Genomic DNA, 17,212 nt, shown 5'->3' with positions numbered 1-17,212 from the left:
GTATTTATGTATTAAAGATTTGTTTGATTATGAAATTTTATCCTTATGATAACCTTTGATTTTTTTTTTCTGAAATATTTTTTAAAGTTAAACTTTGACCTGCATTCTTACCATGGTATCCTGTGATACAGAGTAAAATTAGCCGCCAAGAACTCAAAAACAGTTTGAAATCGAATCTGTTGAAAATAAAAGAAGACTCCAACGTGACTTGAAAAAGGTCCATACAAAAGAAGTTTAATGAATTCATAAGGAGATTATTAAGTCATTACATTAAACGGTATTTTACTCTGAATCATACAATTTAGCTTCTTTCGTGACATTTCCCAAAGAAGAGAATTTATGGTAGTTCATAAATACATAAGTTGACACAAATGAAGAAGCCTTCACAACCTGAAACGTGACAATGACCCACAAAGAAGAGCGAAGTAGATCATTACCAATATTATTTACATCTTAATCACTGCTGTGCAATTTACTTCCATAATACCAACAAAGTAATGCAATTATACCCAACCATAACTGTAAAGCAATAAGGGTGAAATTTGTTTGCAGACAATTGAAGATATGCTGGCAAAAAAATTGCGTGCAACAGCGTCATTGAATTGTGTCTTTAACTGGTTATAAAATAGCTGAAGTGGTAATTATTTGATGTCGGTTGACGGTGAGTGCATCGTTTATAAGTCGGTTTAATATCGAGTCTATAATGAATTAAATTTAATCGTATATTAAAATAAACCCGTAGATGCTCTTTTTTGTGCACACATCACAAAAAAATACATAGAAATTGAATTGACATTGAAACTAATCATTAATTGATTTTATGTTTATGGTCTAAAATCACGTAGGTTTTAAAAGTTTTGTTCCATTTCTACCCTTCAGGTTTCATCACTAAGGCTCCGCTCTGTTTATTTATTCGTCCGACTGTATCTCATGAACCATGCTTTAAATTTTTAGATGTTGTATTTCTACTAGCACTATAACTATAAACAATGATGATACATTTCATAGGCGCCCAATTCTTGCAATTATATTTTTCTTTATCTTATTTGTACGGATTCCTATTTGTAGCCTAACCGACTCGTACTTGACCGGCTTTATGTATGTATGTCTGTTTCAAGCTTATTACATAATGAAGTTTAAACTAAAAACTGGTCGGAATGTGTTTATGGTATATAAAAACAAATTATCTATACCAAACTCTATACACACATATATGTGAGAAAAACAAGCACAACGGGTGAGACAAAACAAACATTTCTCACATCTACATACAAAATAATGCAAATACATGAAACTTAGCTTTCGGTCAATTATATCGTAATTAGTGACGCAACAAAGAACATTCGCTGTTTTATTTAAATGTTCAAGACTGATGTAGTATATTATCATTATACGTAATCTTCTTTTATACATAATTAAAGTTTTTAGTCCGTAACAATTTGACTATTTCGTGCAAGTAATATTGAAAAGTTTCCGTAAATACAAACAACTGCACATAAAGTTGAGAGGTCCCAGATGGTCCCGGTTGAGACGATCCCACCCTAGGGCAAGCATTCGCTTGGTCCTTTCAACGATTAAACGGTTACAAGGATTAAATTCCTTAGGGCAGGATTCTCTAGAATTTTCGAAGTTTTAAATCCTTTAGTTCATAAAACATCAATATCAGAACAATCAGAAAAACATATAAAACTTGTTCAAAAATCTTTTGAAAAGCAACATGTCTGCAATCACCAAATAACATATGTTTAAAATATTATCATTAGGTAATTCAAACTTTATTTTTTTGCGTGTGATCACTTATGGTAGCACGCAATAGTGAAAGTCAAACAAATTATGATGGCAGACAAATTATAAAGACCTGGGCAAACTGTGACACTATAATAATATCTTTATTCTTATTTCACACTAGCAATGAACCGCGGTTTCTTCCGCATGAATACGTAGGTACCGTTCCCGGTGTCTTTCTATTATTGGGGGTATCTTAATAATATGATATCAATATTGAATACTTCACAATTATTAAGGAAAATATCGTATTGACCTCGAAAATCACATTGCTCTGTGATCAACAATAATGATGAGTTTAAGAAAGAACAAAACATCCTATTTTTGGAAACGCAATAGAAAAACAGCCTTTCTGCCTACAAATTACTTAAAATTCATGTTCACACAAGCCTCGTAGAATTTATTACATAAAACCATCGCACACGAAGTATTATTTTCACTTCCATAAAAAACTTTTAACATGTAGCTATCATTACTATTTATCTCGAAAATTGTCGGACGTTGCAAAAAATTACGTGAATGGAAGACATAAATATGGGCACGAAACACGAGAAAATTTTGACTAAGCAGAGGTACTACATAAATTTGTAGTTTTTTCCTTTAATTCATTATGAACTTTTCCGATCCAGGCATCAGGGAACATCTGAAACCACTGGAGTGCTTCGCCTTTTCCTTGGGACTTGATGCAATCTACCGCGTTTATGCAAATCTTTAGCTAAGTCAATGTCATCATGTTTAGTGTTTCTAAAGCATAAGTAACTACAACAAGGAAAATCTAATCCATAAATACGAGTTATTCAAGCTCAAAATAATAATTCATAAAAGCTTTCCATCTCGTTTTCCACAAAACAAAAATAACAGTTCTCGACTATTATCCTAGTGTAACTTCGACTAAATTCTGGCAAGGAGCGAGTATTAAGTGACAGTTACTGAAAAACATGATTGATCCGCTTAGCTATAGGCAGATTATTGTTAATGTGAACGTGTTATCTTTTGTTTTATTACATTTTCACAGCCCATACCGCTTGAAATTTTAAATAAATTTTGAAAAACAACTCAGTAAATCTAAGTACTTTACATATGTCACCGTAAAGACAGACCAGTAATATTCTGGCTATATTTTGAAGAATAAATTCTTAAGCATGCATTCTTGACGTATTTGTATTATGTGAATAACGGCAGACGATTGAATAAAACAATGTAAGATGTAGTAATATGCAGAACAAAAGAAAGTGTTACGTCAACTAAGCGTCAGATAAGAGATTTTATTATTTTAATATCGAATAGGCGAGTAGGTAAGTAACATTTTCTCTGAGAGATTCGCTGAAATCTATTCAGCTGGGCTCGTACACAAGTTTCATTTCTCTAGTTGTTAATGCTAACAAATCATTCAGATGTATTAAAATGGCAAATCAAAGTCACGGCATTTAAAAATATAGGTGTTATTTTTAGGCTTCCGTAACCAAAGAGTAAAAATTGAATCTTATTACTAAGCCACAGCTGTTTGCCTGTATGTTCGCCTGTCTCTCACGAGGCTGTATCTTATGAACTGTGATAGTTCGGAAGTTTAGTTTTACACGCGTAGGTAATGTATCTTTGTTGCTATTAGATCAAAAAAGAACAAAATCGAGGCAAAGCAAAGGTTGGGACATTAAAAAGTTTAATAACTATTTTTCCGTCGTTTCGCGAGTCCGACCGGTTTTTATTAGACGTTTATACCACAAATAAGTATAGTTTGCAACCTGTCTGTATACATTATGTTATACAAAATCATAACTGTTCTAAGTAATCTTAATTTGTCTTGTATATCCTCAACACTCAAATATTCGAAATGACAATGATTAATAGCCGTTGCCATGACAACGTGTTATTAATATATGGTCACATCCTGCATAACTGACATTAATAAGTTATCGCTTGTCAGTGCAGCATTTACCTCAAGTAAAAGCTTAAGTGTGTGGTAACGGCAGTCTTAAAGACGAGAAACGAAAATGTATCTTAGTACAAGGTACTAAGATACATTTTCGTTTCTCGTCTTCTAAAGACTAAAATTATTTAGTCTTTAAAACACGAGGCTGTATCTTATGAACTGTGATAGTTCGGAAGTTTAGTTTTACACGCGTAGGTAATGTATCTTTGTTGCTATTAGATCAAAAAAGAACAAAATCGAGGCAAAGCAAAGGTTGGGACATTAAAAAGTTTAATAACTATTTTTCCGTCGTTTCGCGAGTCCGACCGGTTTTTATTAGACGTTTATACCACAAATAAGTATAGTTTGCAACCTGTCTGTATACATTATGTTATACAAAATCATAACTGTTCTAGGTAATCTTAATTTGTCTTGTATATCCTCAACACTCAAATATTCGAAATGACAATGATTAATAACCGTTGCCATGACAACGTGTTATTAATATATGGTCACATCCTGCATAACTGACATTAATAAGTTATCGCTTGTCAGTGCAGCTTTTACCTTAAGTTAAAGCTTAACTGTGTGGTAACGGCAGACGTAAAGACGAGAAACGAAAATGTATCTTAGTACCTTGATCTAAAGACTAAAATTATTTACCAAAACCAAGAAGCTGCAAATTTCGTGGTGTCCAATAATCGGTTTTTTATTTATTTACTGCAATATAGAGGACTAACAGCTTAAAATCTGGAGAAGTTATAAAGTTATAGAGGTTTAAAACCGTTGAATCCGGTAGTAATAGGAACCAGTCTAAGCTTAGCTTGTTACAAGGTTAGGCAGCAGAGTAGTAATTTAACTAAATAATTTAAATATACAAATTTGAATTGGTGTAAACACCAAAAAAAACGGCATTGATAATACCGGTCTAATGTTGACTAAAATCCTAGAAATTAGCATAAGCACTATAAAAACGTTAGAATTCCAGATTGAATGGACTTTGAACGTATAGTAGAAGACACACAAAAAGTGGGTCATTTAATGTTTACATTCAAGATTTTTGTCCACTAAGGTTTATACGTAGTAATTTGCTTTGCTTTGCAAAAACAACGAGGCCAAAATAATGTGTCCTACATAATTACATTATCACTATTCTTCTAAAATCTCATAGCAATTGTAAAACAATGACATGCAATATTTTGTCTACAATTTTAAATGTATCAAGGAAAAGAAAACATGTGTTCAAGAAATTAATGCAACGTCATCATTACTAGCCTTTTCCCAACTATATTGAATTCGGCTTCTAGTCTAACCGGATGCAGCTAAGCATCAATGTTTTAAAATGAGCAACTGCCTTCTTCAATCTTACCAGGGCAAAATGATATCACTTAATATGAGTGTTTGTCAGACTTGCTGGTTCCTAACTGCCAGAAATGAATACAATAAATATCACATACGAAAATCCACCTCTTTCAACAGTACTAATATTGTGATAGTTATGGATAGACATCGTATCGTCAGCTCACCCCCCCAACAGCTACAACAGCTAAATGTCTTAAAATTTCATAGTAAGTTTCCGAAGTATCCGTTAACATTAAAAAAACAAGTTTTAACTCATAGGTCTGCTAAAAATATAACGACAGTAATCACACCCAGTTTTTTATCTCAATCGCTTAAGACAGAACCGAATACTACATACGGCATACGTAATATGTTATAATCATCAATCATGTCTATCTCATGTCACAATGTAATTAGAAAATTAAAAACTCACCGGCTTTCAAAATGAAAAGTAATCGTATGTGATCTTAAATGTTTAAAGATGGAAAGTAAAGAATGCTTGCAATTGAGAATTGTAAGGAGACAAGATAATTACAGTTTGCATAAAAATATTTTAAAATATATATATTATATTTTGAATCACACTGAAATAATTGTACTCTAAAATTAATTTAACAAATAGAAAACTTTACAAACTTAACTCCAAAGATTTCAAGGACTTGACATTTCGATTATGATTATTTCCCACGGAAAAACAGTATGGCAAAATATTGACAGCTACCCCGGAACTCAGATACCTATAGAATTTGGCAACGCCAACCCGCAGAGAGAAAGTGTGGTGATCTTTGCTTACTTCTTCTTGGCATAAGAAGACCTGAACCCAGGAGTGAGTCATCTATAGCCTCGTAATACCAAATCACATTATTGTCCTAAATGGTTACCGCGGCACCAGAAAACAAAAGGCAAAAAACGGAACATCGGTTGGTTTTGAGCAGTAAAATTCTGAAGCTCCCTTCCGCTCAACCCAAAGCGGAACGTAGTGTTAGACTAATTCCTCATCCAAAAAAAAGTCGTCATATATATACAAATGCAGTAAACAGTAACGTGAACCATTGCATGTTTATTGAGCCATTGCAAAACAATCGTCACACACAAGTGAATAATCGAATCGAAAGAGTTTCTAACAGCCGGACGTATGTGGAGGATGTTAGGAAACCTTAAGGTCCGTTGCGAAAGGGTTACTGGGTTTGTTTTCACTAATCACCTATATTGTGTACTCGATAGATTACAAATATACACCCTAAACATAAATGGAGTAATTTTTGCATCGCATGTGAAACTTACGCTTTCTGTATTTTGTATACCGCCTCTCGGAGTATCTCCCCCTAATCAAATGACATGTCTATTTTAGATGGTACAGTTTGAGGCAAATCCCCATGCTTCTGGAAAGCGAGATAGATAGACTGTTCAGTGTCTGGGCCTTCAACTTAGGCAAATAAAACCACATATATTTTTACGATTACCACATATATGTTGCGTTTACAACCCATTATCGGTCATTTTTAAGTTCTTTACGCAATGACGTGTGTTTCGTTTACAACACGTTAAGAGTTTACTGATAAGCAGAAGATTAATATTTAGCTGACACGTTATTATTGCGATGGATCTAGAAAAAGGACGCCTTGCTACGAGGTTACAGTGTTCCATCTCACTTCTAAACCCAACAGTCTTATTTGAGGTGGTGATGGTTGAAGCATAAAGGACTAGAAAGATAAATATTCAGAATTATATTTATCTTACCATTTCCTAGTGGAAATCCGTTTTCTCTACTCACCAAGCATGGTGTAGTTTGCGTTACGTAAAGTTTCAATTTAAATGAAAGTACTAAATACCATTGCAATGATTAGTAAGTATTACTTGTAAATTACACTCATTAACATTTAACCTGAGTTAAATGACACATTCCTACCATAAATTAAAAGTTTGATTACATTTTATTTTATTTATTCCTGGTGCATTTGAGTTGTCCTTGAAATAGTTTGTTTACTTAGTTAAATAAGAGGCCAATGGCCAATAGTAAATAAAAATTTTGTTATCATCCTAATGTATCCCGCTACTGGGCTAAGCGCTCTCCTAAAACAAATAGATTTTTAGTATTTTGTTTTTCCTTTTGGAATGATGCAGTTTAATTTTTGGAAAATCCTAACTTAATTAACTAAAATAATTAACACATGAGTCGTAAAGCTGTGACCTCCGTGCTAATGATGTCTAATTACTTGCAGTTGCAATAAAATGCTCTATCATAGAGAATACTCCCTTCGTTGGGTTATTATTATGAAAATCCCAAATATTATTTTATACTAGTCTTATTTAGACGTACCTAATCATCATGATATTGAAGTCCAAAATTAGACACGGCATTAAAAAAAAAACAAATAAAAATCTTGTTTTTATTTTGTCTCTCCTAACTTGGTAGTTAGATATTTTAAATAAATTCCTAACATACCACATTGTGTTTACTAAATTATCAATATAAATATATTAATCAAATTCCATAATATTAAAAATTATGAACGTTTAGCTAAATATCTGCTAATAAAGATAATGTTGTCAAGGTCTAATCAATACGAAATCTTTTTTTAAAAGAACCTGAATGGAGTGCTAAGTGCTTACTGTGTGCAGCCAAAAGCGACATGTTTTTAGACTTAGCAAGTGAGTGCTATTTCTCTGTGTTGAGATAATCTTTATATCTTGATTTACTTCTTGAATATGTACGCTAGAGAAGTGCCGTTACCTCCTCCTTATTATGACTACGAGTAAGAATAATGTTGATCTGGGACAGCGCTATACATGACCTAAAGCAGCATCTCTTTTCCATAACTGCAATAATATTACTCTATAAATAGATAGATAAATTTATGTACGCAATAGTCACTTATTTATAGAATATTTCCAGTTCGAATGCACTGCATATTATGCAAAATAGAAAACTCTTTACGACGAATATTTGAGAAGAATGTATATACATATATAGTTGATCATTTTATGCAAATCGGTAAGTTTGTGTGATGACCTACATCAAGTGAGAAAAGAAAACGCAAGCATAATTTTCAGACATCAAAGTAATAATAATAGTAAATAGTTCAAGCACAAGAAGGCCAAACTGTGGATTAAGTTTTTGTCAGAGTTGATCATAGGAATTAGTTGCCAACCTGAGTTAAAACCTCATCGGTGATAAATAACTCGCAACCTCTTTTGTTATTATTCAAGTCAATATTGGACGGTCAAACGGGATATTTAAATTAAGAAGAGTTAGTTTAAGAGTCACGATATTAATCGATCATAGTGAGAAAATAAATTGTCTTCGAAACCATGCAGCAGACTATCAGAAAATTTATCGTCAGCTATTAGCATGACAGTTTTGACACGAAATTCAGGTCCTCTTCGAATAATTAAGCAGTGCTATTAAGAACAGCATTTTGAATTTCATTCGGACCTGCAAACTTGCGTACAATCCCGGTCATCGACCTACTCGTGTAACTTATCTAGTGCAGTGTTAATTTATTAATTTGGACTCACTAAAAAAACTGTTAAGTTTTTGTTGGTCTAGCAACTTAAAGTAGGTAACTGTACTCTTAACGGTGCACTATCATACATATTTATAAACAAAGCAAATTTATTGCATTTTTATTTTAATGAATCCAAAAAAGATTTTGCTGCGCATTTTTCGTTTTTGATTGCTCTCAAAGTTGATTCTATTGACGTTATTTAAAAAAAAAAACTAAATTTCCTCAGAAATTCTTCTTTACAAATATTTTATAAATTTATTATAATTTCACACATAATTATAGTAAAAACAAACAAAAAAGAGTAACATTATGTCCTAACATAACACAATCATATGTTTGTGAAAAAACAGTGCGTCCATGTGAAAGCTGCAAACAATTCGACACAACCAGGGCGTGAGAAAAACGTAAATATCCACTACTATATTTACACACAGTTTCAGAGACAAATGACGTCATAGAAGAAATAAAGCTAATCACAACGAGACGTAACAAAAGTCGTTAGCTCGCGCCGTTTAGTGATGGGTATTTGCAAATTTTTCGCTTGTGCGAACCCACCTCAGAATGCGATGTCAAATTGATTTGTTTTGTTTCATTGGATTGGGACTTATTACGCGAATTGTGTTTAAAATTACGTTCTATTTTAAATACTGTGTATCTTATCTCATGTATGAGACAAGAACGTGAACTTATAGTTAATCGAAATAGAAAATGTTCTGACTTTTAAACAGAATACTTCTACCAACAAAAACTTTATAAGTCAAAACGTACACCTCGAAAACCATCTTAACCACAGATGCAACATAAAAAACACATTGAGCAAAGCCCAAAAAACCGGAAACTATATAAAATAGAGGTCACAAACATAAGATATCAAAAACATTCAACTGGCACAAATCTATGGCACCATTAGACCTTATGCAACTGATCACAAGCTTACATGCCGCCCTAGAGACCCAGAGATATAAGCTGTGCATTATATAGAAGAGAAAGTTGTGGAGCACTACACGCCATCCAATTCAATCATGCTGCCGTGAAAGTTAATGTCGAGGCAACAGTAATATTAATAGACAGAACTTAAGGCCACTTGTAGTCATTTTCGCCGGGTTAAAGATGAATAGAACCTCCTTTCTTAAAAGTAGCGTCGAGTTATTTGTCGATCAATGATTATACAATATTCTTTTATGATGAATAATGTAATAGAATACGTCCCGGGTTTGGTTATCATAATTCCTGTGTTACCGTCACATGTAGGTAAAACATCATTGAGAAGTGACGTCACAGGAGATTTCAACTAACTGTATCATGTTATTTTTTGTTAAAACGATAGAATAAATATGTTTTAGACTTATTTGGAGATTTATCTGACGGACATTTGGAAATATTGCATTTTTGGGACGTAAGTTTAAAGTACATTTTTTGGGCGCAACAAGAGTGCCATCGTAAATAATAACGTGAATGTTAAAAGTCGAATTTGAATAGGCCGTCGAATAATTTAACATAATTAAATAATTAACACGTAATAGTTGTTAAAATTCGCATAACAATAAAAATCAAGTTCGTCAATTGTATTTTAAACTTACCGACAACATTTTAAATGTTTATTCTTTAATAAACGAATTTAATTTCGTGCGAATTCAACTAAGAAGGATGAAATATAATTAGACTTTTGTAGATGAACTTTTTCTAATATGTTAATTCTCGTGATTACTGATTAAAATTAGACAAACAGTTATACAGATCCGCGGTTATTTAGGCCTTGAATAATCCCGTGCCTCCAACCCGACACCAACACTGTTTAATATTTGACAATAATATTGATGTCGGTAAATACTGATAATCAGGCTGCAACTTTTATGCGCTACTTCAATACACTGTAGTTTGTTGGATAAGAAGGAGCTCCGGACACCTAGGATCTGTATTCAGCCCTGGTATACAGAGGGCAAAGGAAGGAATATGGGTGAGTTTTATTTCCCAATCGGAAAAAGGGCTTTTGAAGCAGTTCTCTATAATCTAACAAATCCGATAGTCCAACATTGTCTCGCCTCAGAACATTTCTCGGATACCGCGAGTCTACTGTATTAATCTATTTCACAAGTCTTCAAATCCGCAATTCAATTTCAAATGTTATACAATACATTCGATGTGAAAAGTGTGTAACATATCAGTGCAAAGAATATAATCTCCACAATTTTATTGCTATTAAAATTTATTTCTATGTGAGAAAATAAGCTATAAATAGTACTACTTCCTAGTGTTGTTATTTCTTTTATCATGTATAAACAAGTGCATTTGATAACATGGATAGCATTTTCGTCCAGATCTATCAGAGTTTCAATTTGGCCGAAAAGTTTAGATGACCTCATGTTCAGTTTGGTTATCAAAGACTACTCTATGTAGGAATACTAAATTGCAGTTCCTGAACCACAACATTATAAATAGAGAAGGCGGCATAATAGACCCTTAGTTAGATCTAATTAATTATAATGATTACAATTTAAAAAAATTGTAAATTTCAACTTTAGACACTATATTTTGAGATGATGCAACTTTGAATAGTATTATCTAATTAGCGAGTTTTTCGAAAACAAATACAACACAAATACTAAAATCTATTCGACAAAAAAGAAGCTGTACAAGGAAATGAAGCTATGAAATAAATTACATGCAATAATGATTACATTAATACTTAAAGCAAAGTGTGGGATTTACGATAACTTGTGTTATTGTTGTAACTAATAACATGGTGCAATTAAAATGTTTGCAAAAAAACGGGCAGGCTGGCTGAAAATTCAAAAATGGACTTCAAAAAGTGATAAATAATGATAGCAGTTCCATTTTTCCTTTTTTTATATAATATTTGAATGTGTATTTTGTCTATTTAAATAACATAATAATACCTCATTGCTGAAACTATAATGTCAATCAGTTTTATGCCTCATGCTATCTCAGTCACTTTAAGGGGAAAAGCAGCGAATTTTTTTAGAACTTTTTCAGGTTGTGTTGTGATTCAGGATGTTTGAGTCTTAATAAGAATCTAAGTATGAGTATAAGTATATGAATATAAGTATAATCTCACACGTAAATAATTTGGAATCGTGATCAGAACAATAATTGTTCCTAAATGTGAAAAATAAATATTTTTCCCAATGTTTTTGTTTATACATTTTCCTGTAACCTTTTCTTAATGACCAGTGTTTTCCAACCGTCGTTGAAAAACTGTTCTCAATACAAATAACATTGAAAGGTTAAACTGAAGACATTATATCATTTAATTACAGACTCGTGTAGGTAATAGCAAAGTCCGATCGCAGAATGCAATGCCATTTCAAGTGAAACATTGTAAAGTTTTTTCTTCTATATCGATGAAAACATTTTGAAATTCTGAAAGGAGTTTTTGTGGTTCTGCAGGCAAGGTTTGAATTTGAGACCGGAATAACGTTTTTAGCTATTTTTTCTTTATATTATTTTATATTATATTATTATTTTTCTACAGAACATTTTAACAATCCTTGGAAATAATAATGTTGGATATAATATTTCTATTTCCATGTAATATTAATTAATTAATCATGACGAAAATCGTTCGAGAAGTAAAACTTCACGGTTTTTAAACCGTTTCAAACCAAAATATTACGAATCGATCTAGTTTTATGTATTGCATAATATTGTGGTCATAAAATTGCAATTGTAAAAACTAGAACGTAAACAAGATTTTGCGATCAAAATAAATGTATGAATGATATCAATCAATTGATATTAAATGTATTGAGGCAGTATAATTAGACATTAAGTAAGTGTTAATTACATATATGTATATTCAACAATAGTACGCAAATATAAGAATGTTTTATTTGCTAATCGTTGATTATGTCGAAAATGCGATTAAGTTTGTTTGTTGGTCTAAGACACTGAACCAATTTCCAAAAAAAAATATTGTGACGATAGCTTAAACATAGATTACTTAACGCCACAGTGACTTATGCAGAAACAGCGTAATCCGCGGGAAAAAGCTAGTCAGAAATAAACTTTAACTGGCTTATTACACATTGAATCGTTTGAAACTTATTCGTCTTATCTAGCTTTCAAGGCTGGTAATAAAAAACCATTCATGGGCTTTAATAATGTCGTATTTTCTTCTTTTACGTACCAAATAAAACCTTAAGTAATATAATGTTTCAAGAACGACATATAAAATTGCATATATTCTATATCAAATATTGTTTATCAAAACTTTAAATCAAACGACCAAACTTAATCCTAGAAAAAAAAACAACAAATAAACTAACCTTTTTTCCGAAGCTTGTCGAACAAAAATAATCGACAAAAAAAGAATTCAAACGTATTTTTTTAATGTAATTAGTAATTACACACGCGAATTACGAGTCGCTCTGAGCGTACGAGCGACTTGCGTGGTGATCGGAGGGCAACTGAAGTGGTTTGCGCGAACAGGCGCAAGCGCAGCGCAGTTAAAACCTCCGGATGAATGAAGCCTAGTTTACAATACTAAAGTAGGTGAAGAACTCACTAGTTAAAAATATTTGAAGTTTTTCTACATGTTATATAACATATCTTCAAAAAAAGGACAATACTAGATTAAAATTTATGTACCGTGTAGTATTTTTTTGTTTTGAATCTCCTGCCTTAAAAAATAAAGGCTACATTTTTTATGCTAGGTTTATTCCAGGGGTCAACTACCTCTCCGTAGAATTGCGATGTAACATGTTGTTTATTATGTCGTTTTTAATTTTCATTTTTGTTTTCCATTCTTTTTCCTGTGATTGATTTAACTCCAAATTAACAATGCAGCTTAACTTTCAGATATTCTCAAATACTTATCTATCTCTTAGAATTTTATTTGTTTACCTTTACAAAATGCATAGCAATACGCTCTGTACATCGTAAGGACATCAGACTACCTGAGAATTTGTCAAGGGCCCAAACACGTCAGAGGCGTTTGAATAGGGCGTTTTAAACTCTGACACCAGGTTGTACCAGGTTGTACCAGGTTGTACAACAACCACACAAAGAGAAGGAGTATTTCGGTATGTAAAGCTATTGTTTTAATTAAACTTATACACATTATTGTGTAACAGAATTTTTCACATTAAAATGCAAAGATGGTGAATCTGATTCTAAAAATTCGTGAAATCTAATTCTAATGGCTATTATATTATATTTTTTGCGTTATTCTTATTCTTAGTGAAGAACATTCTAGAAACGTATTTCTTATCAAAAAATTTTAATCAGCCTAATAAAATTAGCAAAACTATTAAGAAACTACTAAAATTTCGTAAGTCTTAAGCGAAATTTAAAAATTAGAATTTTCAAAAATTAACATTTCTAAAAACACCGGTTTGGAAATTTCGAATAAATAATTAAGATTTTACTGTTTATTATGTCAAAATCGAACTAAATAAATTAATTCCAAAATAATTTAAATCGCTTTAATTTTGGAACTTCCTAACCTTACCCTATCATTATTGTGCCAACTGTTACTTCTGATTCGAAGTACGTACTGTTATTGCATGTTTCTGGTACTTTATAATATACTACATAGTATTACTCGCATCTGTACCGGCCTTAATTTCCAATCGCCTTGTTAGTTCATATAATTTCCTCACGGTTTTAGTTTGTAATCGTTGCGGTAAATACGAGTACGTATGTACGCCAGTACATAGTTGTGTTGTATTTCAGAATGTTGATGTAAATATTTGTTTGTGCTAATTATTTCAAACGCTTGCTACGAGTTATCGAAGAAGAGAATCGTATTTGTTGCATCTTGCAGTTGTAGAAGAAAGATGGTGATCTACTTCGAGTTGTGCTCTGTCACACATTTTCATTAAAAAAATCCTTTGGTCCGCGTCACGGGGGTTTTCACAAACATACAAATTACATGCACAATGACATCCAGACTCAGAACAAGCATTTGTGGATGACACTAATGCTTCTACGCGGGGATCGAACCCACGACACGTTGTGCTCAGTGGTTTTGGCGTGGTGACCACAACAGCCAACTTGCTTTGAGACATTCACCAGTTGCCGTTGTGAAAGCAAGACGCTGTGACGTGCGATGTAGCGCATTGTCTCTTTTCCACAATGCCGTCAGTTCTGCTTCCTGATCTCATAGTACAAGCTCAGTATTCAATGTCGAAAAACAGCGTTTTAATTAAATAGGTCCCTAAACGTCACCGAACCTAATTATAAATATGTATTCAATTCAGTAAATACGTGAACTTTAAGCATATTAATTATTAATACAAAAGGTTTTGCTAATCATTCTGATGATAAAAAATTCTCGAAATTTTCAAAACAATTTAAAATTATTTTCGATAGGACAACGTAAAAAAAGTCGAAAAACTCTGAAACATACAAAAACTTGTTTTAAATTATACCCAATAGTTCCTTAATTGGCTATCCTTGTTAGGTGTGACTACGTGTAAAGAGACCAGGAACCGAGACACTTAATTAAAATTTCGTAAAATGCTAATTTTATGCGCAAAACAAAGGTGAAACAAAATTGGTTATTTACTAACCGTCAATCAATATTCAGTTCTTGATTACTACGTGAATATGTGCTAAAAATAAATGGTACAATGCCAATAAACCCCTACGTATAAAAGTGACGGCAGAAAGTCATTTCAAGCGAATTTCTTTAAGTGATAACTTCTTATGGTAGAGTAGACGGCTTCGTAAAGTACCGCGTTACGGCACCACTTTGTTTTGTTCTTTAAGGATGGAAAATCATCAAATGATTCCTTCCACTTTGTATATAGCAGGATTAGAGTGTCAGACTCCTATTGACTAAAACCCACCCGTGTTTCTTCCTTTGTCCTTAGTGTACCGGGGCCACAGTACCTAACCCCTTTCAGACCTTCCCGCTACCCCGGATCTTAGTTTCCCCTTTTTCACGCAAGCAGCGCTAGGCAGGTTTCTATCATCATGTTTTAAAGTAGGTAATATGATTATCAAAGCGTGAAAGTGCGTAGAGCTACATCTGTCTTTCACACTGGCAATAACATGACTCTACGATGTTCAGTCATCCGGCAGACATCTAAATTATATATACATAGGTAGGTACGTAAATTAACAAAAGGTTAATGTCCTTTTAATGTCTTATATAAGATTGCATAATTATATCTAATTACGTTTTCCATCCATTCATTTTAAAACAAGACTCGAACGCTGTGTTATGATTTGAATCGATAGATATTTAACGGTTCCTACGTAAGAATTTTACTGGTGAAATTCGGTATGTACTTATGTGCATCACAACAACAAACAATCAAACCTCCACTGAAGGTTGTGAAAGGGAAATGCCTCTCTACACATGCGCTGGCAGGTGGAAGCGAACAACTTGCTTGGTATCGTATAGCAGCATGTACCTAACAGAAATCTTGCATTTGGAAGTGCGACAATGGACTGACTGGTAGAGTATGCCAAAAACCTTGCACTTTACTCTCTTCAACACACATCCTTCTCATATAAACCTTACTTGTTTCAAATGAGCAAGAATCGAACTTCGCTGAGTGACTTCCATCAGAGCTGTACTGATTAAGACCTGGTTATCTATTGCTGCGCAACCGCACATCTCTGGCGGAAGAGCAGCCTTAAAAGCTCAAAGTGAGCCACTGGTACAGTTAAAAAAAACAGTAACGCAACGAACGTAAATAAATCTGTTTACGTCTTATAAGTTTTCTATTTTAAGACGAACGCTAACCTGATGTCGTAAGGCGACACATAAATATTTAATTCGTTAATCATTCGGTTTTGAATGGAATTTACCTATACCTACTTTTGTAAACAATATACATTTATATTTTCTTTTTCAATATGCGAATATATTTTATATTTAAATTATGTAGTAAATACCACAGTTAATTTAGTGAGTACTTAATAGAGGGACGTATTTGTCTCATTTTTTTATATCCTAGAGATTTGAGTGAAAGGTTAGAACGAAGATTACGCTATGATGCCAATATTATGGCCTGAATAAAATTGATAGTTATGTCCACGTTACCAATAAAAATAATAAAGTGCAGATCAACAAGAAATAAGGAACTTACATAACAGATGGATTATAAATATAAATATCAAAGAGTGAGATTGAATTAGAAATCAAGATTTATGATGATTATCAACCTACTTGCTTCAAGCTTACTTGGTGCAAAAGTCTGGGACAGCATGCCACAATGGGCATCCGTCAATAAAGATTGCGACTGTTCTACTCTTTATTCGCATACATTTATAAGCTGACATCAACAGATTCGGACGAAATGAGGTTAGTTCTAAAGTCTAAGAATACAAAATAATACATAAATATACTGTATAGTCAGTAATTGCCACACGTTTAACCTTTATAGCAACGATGGAGGCTCAGCTAAAGGGAGAAGCGCCTTTCACACTTTAGCCCCTTTTGTGTGACTTGACACTTCACATGATGCGTCGTGAATAAGGCAATGCAATAGAAATTAGGCCATCCGATGTGTTTCATATAGGTATATTGCAGTTTCGTGATGTCGAAGAGTTACAAACCAAATGTTTCGTTAGAAGTAATATAGAGCTATTATTGCAACAAAACCGAGTGCAAATTTTATATAAGTCTTATATCAATTTTTTTTTAAGTTGTAAATTATTTTGTCAGGTATATTTCAAATAGTTATAATGATTT

The sequence above is a fragment of the Trichoplusia ni genome, chromosome 6 (assembly GCF_003590095.1).
Source record: "Trichoplusia ni isolate ovarian cell line Hi5 chromosome 6, tn1, whole genome shotgun sequence".
NCBI classification, from domain to species: Eukaryota; Metazoa; Arthropoda; class Insecta; order Lepidoptera; family Noctuidae; genus Trichoplusia; species Trichoplusia ni.
This window is presented reverse-complemented; position numbering follows the sequence as displayed.